General features: G+C 32.8%; 1 long non-coding RNA gene across 1 annotated transcript; it reads left to right on the top strand.

Annotated features, from left to right (window-relative positions):
- Positions 1–1,659: 1,659 nt before the first annotated feature.
- Positions 1,660–3,775, top strand: LOC133818885 (uncharacterized). Its single transcript, XR_009886149.1, has 2 exons — positions 1,660–2,236; positions 2,409–3,775. It is a non-coding gene; the product is annotated as an uncharacterized LOC133818885 (long non-coding RNA).
- The last annotated feature ends 4,046 nt before the right edge of the window (positions 3,776–7,821 follow it).

Consider the following 7,821-nt stretch of genomic DNA (forward strand, 5'->3'; position numbering starts at 1 on the left):
GGGTCAAGTAGTAAAACCCGTCACCTCGCCCTCGTTGATCCGGGCTGGTCTTGAGGCAGAAAAAGTAGAGAGATATACAGTAATAATACAAACTCGTGGACTAGGGGGATTTTAACCTCCGAACCACGTAAAAAAGAACGAGTGTTCTTGATATTTCGTTTCTAGTATTTTTTAGTATCATTTTCTTATTATGGTTTATCATTAATCACTAATCCATCCCAGCTATTTATGTAATTCCCTGTTGGCGAAAACTGCGTCAACACTGGTATTCTACATTTTGTTTATGTTATGATTGTGTTTATGTTATGAATATGTTACAGATTATGTATGAATAGTATGTTTTAGTTATATGTTGTTTTACGATTGGGCTTTAGGGTTGTGACCTACATAGTTCTTCTTGCTGGGCGTTGGCTCATGGGTACTCTATGCTGCAAGTGTCTTATGTAAGTTTTGTTTTGCGGCGAAGGGTGAAGTCCAATCCATAAAGGAAATGTATATCATGAGAGTCATTCAACCTTTATACGATCAAAGGGACATAAACGCCAAAGTTTTATTTAATTTTTTTATTCATGTGGTTTTAAAGGTGTTTTATTATGAATTGAGACCAAAAATAGTTTTGTTGTTTACTTGTATTTAAATAAACATTTTATTTTAAATTACAGATATCTAAATACTGCATGTGTTTTAATAAGAATGTTTTTAAATGAAGTTTTATGCACTATTTAGTCTACAATTTGGTTTTCAAGCTTTAAAACTATTTAAAATGACTAGTACCCAAATGAGCTCTCGGGGTTAGGATTTTGGGGCGTTACATGAAAGGCAATGGAACAATTGATATATTCTTCACTTTCGGCAAGAAGGTTCTATAACATCCCACATTTTCTACCCTTGGAATTTTCAAAGGAAAATTAATATTTACTTTAAAAAGGATTTAATTGTGATGTTTTTTTTAAATTTAAATCATTATTGATTTAATTATATATTGAGATAATAAGTGGATTTCTATATTCCAGATTATATATTATCCTCCGAATTCAATAATAAATGATATTAGGATTTATAATTGGAAAATAATTTGAATTAAATGAGTTTTATCATTTAATTTGTATTATTATTATTAATTAGGAAATAAATAATAAGAAATCTTTAAATTGATAAATAGAATTTATCAAGATTGGAAGATTTATGTTTCAAACTGTGAGATTTAAAATAAATGAAATCTTGATCTCTTAATTATTATATTATTTATGAGAATAGATAATAAGAGATCTTTAATTTCAATAAAAATAAATTAATGAGATTTTGAAAAGTTTTGTGGGATTTATTGAAATTATAAGAGAAATTTGGTTTAGTTATATTATAAAGTTAAATTTATAGTATTTGGGGATTTAATGAAAAAATAATTTTTTTTAATTTACCCAAAATATTTATTAATTTTATGGGGATTTTTAAAATAAAAATAAAATAATATTTTGAGGGACTAATTTATAGAAAATAATTAGAAGTGGGGAATTAATTAGTTCTTAGAGAAAAATTTGGTTTATAATATGATTTTGGCTCAATTAATTAATATTTGAATATTAAAAAAAAATCATATTTTTAATTAATTAAATAAGTAAAGAAATTAAATATAGTAAAAAATAGAAAAACTAGGGAAACCTAAATTTTAAACACAGCCTCTCTCTCTCGGATTCTCTCTCCTCTCTCTCGATTCTCCCTCTTTCTCTTTCCTCTCTCTCGCGTCTCAGCTCTGCCACCCCTGACGGCCACCATGCCAGCCTCCATCTCAGCCATGCGCCACCCCAGAAGATGCAGGACGTCATCGACCTCTGACCTTCGCGAGCTCCGACCCTCATGCGCGACCTAACTCTCCCAACGAAGCCCTTAAAGCTGCAGCGGTATCATGCACTCTGAGCTAGTTCATGCCTTTTTCGGTGATCTCCGGCGTTGTCTGGGGCAGTGGGTGGTATGGTTGAGTTTAGGGAGTCAAGATTACTAATACCCAGCCATGGATCGACCTTAAGAGTCATCGGAGTTGAGGGAGAAGTTCGTCGGAATCCATGGAGATCCGAGACTTTCCGGCTTCGATCCGGCCAACTCAAGCCTCCCCGAGCCAAACAGTCACAACCATTAGCTTCCTTGTGGGTCTCGGCCAGCTGCCATTTTTGGTGTTCCGGATTTTGTCTCGAGGTCCAAAGCTCACCATTGAACCTATTTTGAACAACCGAGTGTATCGGTATAATATTCTAACCAAGCTTTTAAATTATTGAGTTTATAAGAGAAATTGTAATGTTGTTAAATTAAATGCTTTTATGTATGTTTATAGTATGATATGAGTTTATTAGCATGTTGAGTTGTTCTGTGATTTTACTGGACTGTCTGAGACTGTTTGTATGCTGTGTATGCAGGTTTTTAAAATTTGGGGATGTACTAATTGTAGTCGTTATGCTACCCGATTTTCTAAAAAATTAACGGACTAGTATCGAGTTTATTACATAAAAGTTGTTTGTTATTGTAGAATTAATTAGAATAGTGGTTTCTAAAGATCGTCAATTTAAGTTATGAATATGAAACTTTGAGTTTGTATTTTAATATTGCTTGACGCTAGAAAGTTATTTTACTAGAATTTTTATGAGCAATATGTTATTATGAGTCGTTAGAGCGGCTTTCATGATAGTGTCAAAGTTTTTATCAAAGGAAAACTAAGGTTTTGGATTTTGAAAGAAAGGGCAATTTATGATTTTGAAATAATTGACGAAATTTTATAGCTGGGTCATAATTTTTACAAAAACGAAGTTTCTATTTATGATTTGTTGATGCAGTTTTTTGCCAAGTGGATTAAGAAATCCAATAATAGAGATATTAGGTTTTTTTTTTTTTACCAATATTGAATAAATGAAAAATATCACATACACTCACATTTTTTTTATGTGGTTCAGTGGTTAAAATTCACTTAATCTACGAGACAATCATATTAATCTATTTAGGTCTCTAGAAGAAATTGTTAATGATAATTTTAGCATAGTTTTAGTATATGGAGAGTCGGTCCATTTTTTTGTCAATTCTCTTGGTATTTATAAAGAAATCTTCTGGACAGTTTTGGGAACCGCGTACATAAACATAGTAAATAATAAATTTGTGTAATTTCTCATTTACACGAGGATATGATTGTCTATAGAATTTACATCGGGTAATAGATGTGTAATAAAATATGGGTCTTTATGAGGTGTATAAGGATTCTCCTAGTCTTTTGGGATGCTTCACTGTGCATCATGACCAGGTTTTCGCAAGCAGAACACTTCCTTCAAGATGAATGTCAAAGAACTAAACTATCTTGACACAGGCCAAATTCAGAGTTTCTAGAAGGCGATCTAGCCAACCCTCACCTCGAACTAGATGGTTGGCGCAAGAGGCGATCTAGAGACTATCTAGTTGTTGTAAGCTGTCAAGTTTTACTCGAGCTGCACACTCTAGAGTTTGCTAGATGTTCTATCCACATGCTTTCATCATGCGCTTGTCTGCCAATTGTACCTCGTGTTGAGTAATTCAGCTCGTATTTATTTTGGGGGTACAACATAATTATTATGAATTATGAATTAATAAGTGATTAATTCCCAAAAATTATTGATGAAAGGACTTGAGCTACTTAACGAAAATCATCTAGAGTTTAAGGGGCAATTTATGAAGACCAATCGAGTAATTAAAAATAATTTAGTATATAGATGTATTTTTGTACAAAGGATTTATGAAAGGAATTTACTATTATTATTAAAATCATTTTATTAATAACTATATTATAAGAATTTCGTATGCCTTAATATTATAGTATTATGATTTTATCAAAGTGATTTTCATGATAATGTTAGAATTATTATAAAAGGAAAATAGTTATTATGGTTATGGTGGATTAAGAAAAATAAGAAAATGGCTTTCAAATAATTTAATTCCAGTTTTACAAGCTTATGGTCTTGGACTATTTTAATGGTATTAATTTTTATAGAGGAAACTAATGAACAATATTATTATCACAATTCGATTATTGTGATTTTCATATTAAAGGCAAGAGTTTTAATTAAAAGAATATCTTATTTTGATCTATTATAAACTTTTGAAAGAATAAGTTAGTGGTTTCTAAACAAATCAATTCAAGATTTAGAAGCTTGAGACTTAAACTATTTGTTTATAACCACTTGAAACTAAGTTAATGAGTTATGGACATAGAGAATTCATTCACAAATTAAGGGCCTCATTTAGAGTCGTCTTTACTAATATCGTTTGGTTAATGCACATGAGTCATTTTGTTGCTATTTGTACTATTATGAATAATAGAATGACTTGGGTCAGTACTAATAATAATGAGGGTATGTTGATATGCTTATTAAGTGGTTATGAATTTGAGGTCAGGGCCACTATTAATTATCATTTCTGTAATTATATCGCCGTTGGTATGCGTTAAATTTAAAGTGTGTATTTTAGTGAGTTAGTGATTACCTCAATTGCGATCCTTGAATAGGATTAAAGACTGTGAGAAAATATTTGGATGATTGCTCTTGCTGAGCAATCTTAATTATCCAAGGAACCGATGTAAGTAGATCCCACCTTATGTGAACTACTTGTTCATATGTTTGAAATTCTTGGTATTGTGACTGCAAATGAATTGTTTGATTTTATGTGTCTTGTATACGGCTATATAAGGACTCTATGAATATGCCTGGATTGTTTGATAATATTGTATATTATATTGTGAATGGTTGATTATGTGCTTGACATATATTTATTAATCATGGGTCAAGGAAGAAATTTGTTTCTCCGTGATTGAGAGTGATTGCTATGACTAAGTTCTATGATTTGATATATTGTAAGTCAATCTTTGACTATGGTGCCTACTACTCGAATTAACTAGTGTATTGGTTGCTAGATTTAGGACTTTTCCACTAGTCAGAGAGGGTTCATTTAGAGACAATGACTAGGAGTCTTCATGATCTTATGCTCCATTGTGTTATTGTATAATCCAGTTCAAATCTGCGATATTGTGTATGGTTGGTCCGGTTAGCTACAATGACATTTTGGCAAGGAGATAAGTATTTTGGTAAAACTTAGGAGTCTTAATGATCCTAGGGGGTATGTATGCTCCATTGAGATATTATTGGGTCAGTTCGCTACCGTGATATTTGTCCAACGAATAAGTGCGCTAGTAAAACCTAAGAGTCTCGATGAGCCAATGTGAATACACTTACACCCATGATAGTATTAATTCCCTAGGAAATTCAATGATTACCCTTGCTGGGAATTTATGACTAAAATACTAGTGTTGAGACTCATGTCTCCAATACTGATTTTAAGGACATATTTTAAAGATGCCTTTTAGCCCCAAATTATTTTGGTAACTCCCAAGTTGACTTCTAGAGTTAATTTTGGTTATTGATCAATTGCCCTGCAAGTTAATACCATTATTGGTTGTGATCTCCATGAGTCGAACTGTTGTTTAAATATTAGGATTTGTGCAAATCAGGGGCGACTTCGAGTTATGCTTGAATTGTGATTAGTAAGGCTAATCAGTCAAGAAGTATGGTTAGAAAAACCCGAATCAGGAAATTGTGCAAAGTATGACCTTTAAGGATTTAATTATAGTATGTGACCAGTTATAGTACTCTAAAGAGTACACATAAATTATTATTGTCTAGTTGACCAGTGGCCTAAGTACGTGTTCATTTCCCCCGTCACAAAGTTAACATATAAGGTTAGCATTATGTACGTTTAGGTTTGAATGTTGATATTGATGTGATTTTTCGTCAACTTGAGAACATAAGAACATGGATTCAAGAATTAAGATATAATAAAATAAGTAACACGATATTTTATAGTGGTTCGACCCCGAAAAGATGATTTACATCCACTTAGTCACTTTTATTGATATTTAAGCTTGAAGAACCATAATTTCTAGCGAACTTATGTTGTCGGTTGTTCTACAGTACTCTTTCACTTTTACATTACAAAAGGATTGTTTATACAAGAATAGAATTTCAACATTATGAATTGCCTCCCTATATTTGGATCCCATCTCCTCTTATTCATAGTGAGGAGTTTAGGGTTACATTTAAATCATGTGCATAAGGTATTTGGGCTTGGCCCATAAATAATACATTACAACATTATAATAACACAAATATAGTTGTATTTTGATAAATGGAGACTCTATCATCCGTTGCTAATTATGTTAGCATAGATTGCCTGTTAAGAGCGAACATGCATGAACTTAACAAGGGTTAGTGATCAGGTCGCGATCAAGATCCTTTGTTAGCATTTCTCAGGAAACTATAAACGAATAGGAACAAGAGTATGATACTGAGCGATGCGAACAGAGGTAAAAGAACTTGCCTTGTACGAACAGCTATAAAAGAACTTGCCTTGTGCGAACAGAGGTAAAAGAACTTCTCTTGTCCGAACAGAGGTAGAAGAACTTCTCTGTTGAGCACATGATGACATGATATAAGCGAACATTCACACTATACTTGCATGTTAGGGCATGCATTTCTAATTTGTGAGAACAAGCATGTTATAAGTTCTGTTCATATTTCCTTTGAAGGAAACAACTAGCAGGTTCAGAGTCATTAATATTGTTATTCTTTGACACGTCATCATGCCCAAAAAATTGGTATAACAGTTGATTTTTGAGCCTTTATATGAGATCCAACCTATAGAATAGTCAAAGGCTTTGGACCACTTGTCATGAGTTTGTTGGGAACTGTGCCCTTAAAGCAATTGTAGTAGACAATGGTTTTAATGAAATAAATAAATAAATTGAATTGTTGTATATATGTAGCTTATGTGCTATATTATTGCTAATAATATTAAGTAAATATCAGAAAATTCTCAAGTTCATCTATGTGGTCTCAATCTCATATTGGTATGAGATGATGGAGATTGAGATAATGAACTTAAATAGTTCACAGTAAAATAAAGTTATGGAATCTTTAAATTAATTACTGCTAGTATGGTCCACTAGTATTATGAATACATGTGACCTAGATCTGGGTTACTAGTGTAATAGGACACTTTAGTGGAGGTACTTTGCATGCTGAGAGTATGTAGAACTGGACCAGATGTGACTAAATAATACTTGTTTAAATATCGTTTCGTAATATTATAAAATACAACAACTGATGATCATATACAAACTGATCTTAATCCTGCTGTTGACCCAAGATTTGGCCAACTGACACGGAGTCAAAACGTGATTGATATGGACAGATGTATGGAGAAGAACGCAATGACAAAAGTAAATAAAACACAGTAATTTATAGTGGTTCGGCCCCAGGATCTGGTAATGACCTACGTCCACTTAGAATAATATTGATATAAAGTCAGAAGGATGATCAAAGAACCAGGGTTCAATGAGTTTCACTCTCCTCTAAAGAACAATACAGATTTACTTGAAGAATTACTCTTGTTTCCTATCATTCGAAAGCCAAAAGTCCCCTCCTCTGAGCTATATCTTCTTATTTATAGGCTCAAGGAGGGTTACAAGGGATTGTTACAGATATTCTTCCCTGAATAATCGGGTATCCAGAAGATTGTATGAGATAAGTTCGGGATTCATAAAGATCTTCCCATAAATGTTGCCTTGTATACGGAGTTACCGACCAGACTGGTCGCGGGTAATACAGTCTTGCCCTGCTTCTACTGTGTCTCCTGGTCAATACTCTAGCAGACGCTCCCAGGTATCAGCCACGTGTCAAGAGATTATTTGCCATGTCACCAATGCTAATTTATTGGATAACATTTGCCCCCCAAAGTTTATTTACTACGAACAGTAAATAA

The sequence above is a fragment of the Humulus lupulus genome, chromosome 2, assembly GCF_963169125.1.
Source record: "Humulus lupulus chromosome 2, drHumLupu1.1, whole genome shotgun sequence".
In the NCBI taxonomy this organism is placed as follows: Eukaryota; Viridiplantae; Streptophyta; class Magnoliopsida; order Rosales; family Cannabaceae; genus Humulus; species Humulus lupulus.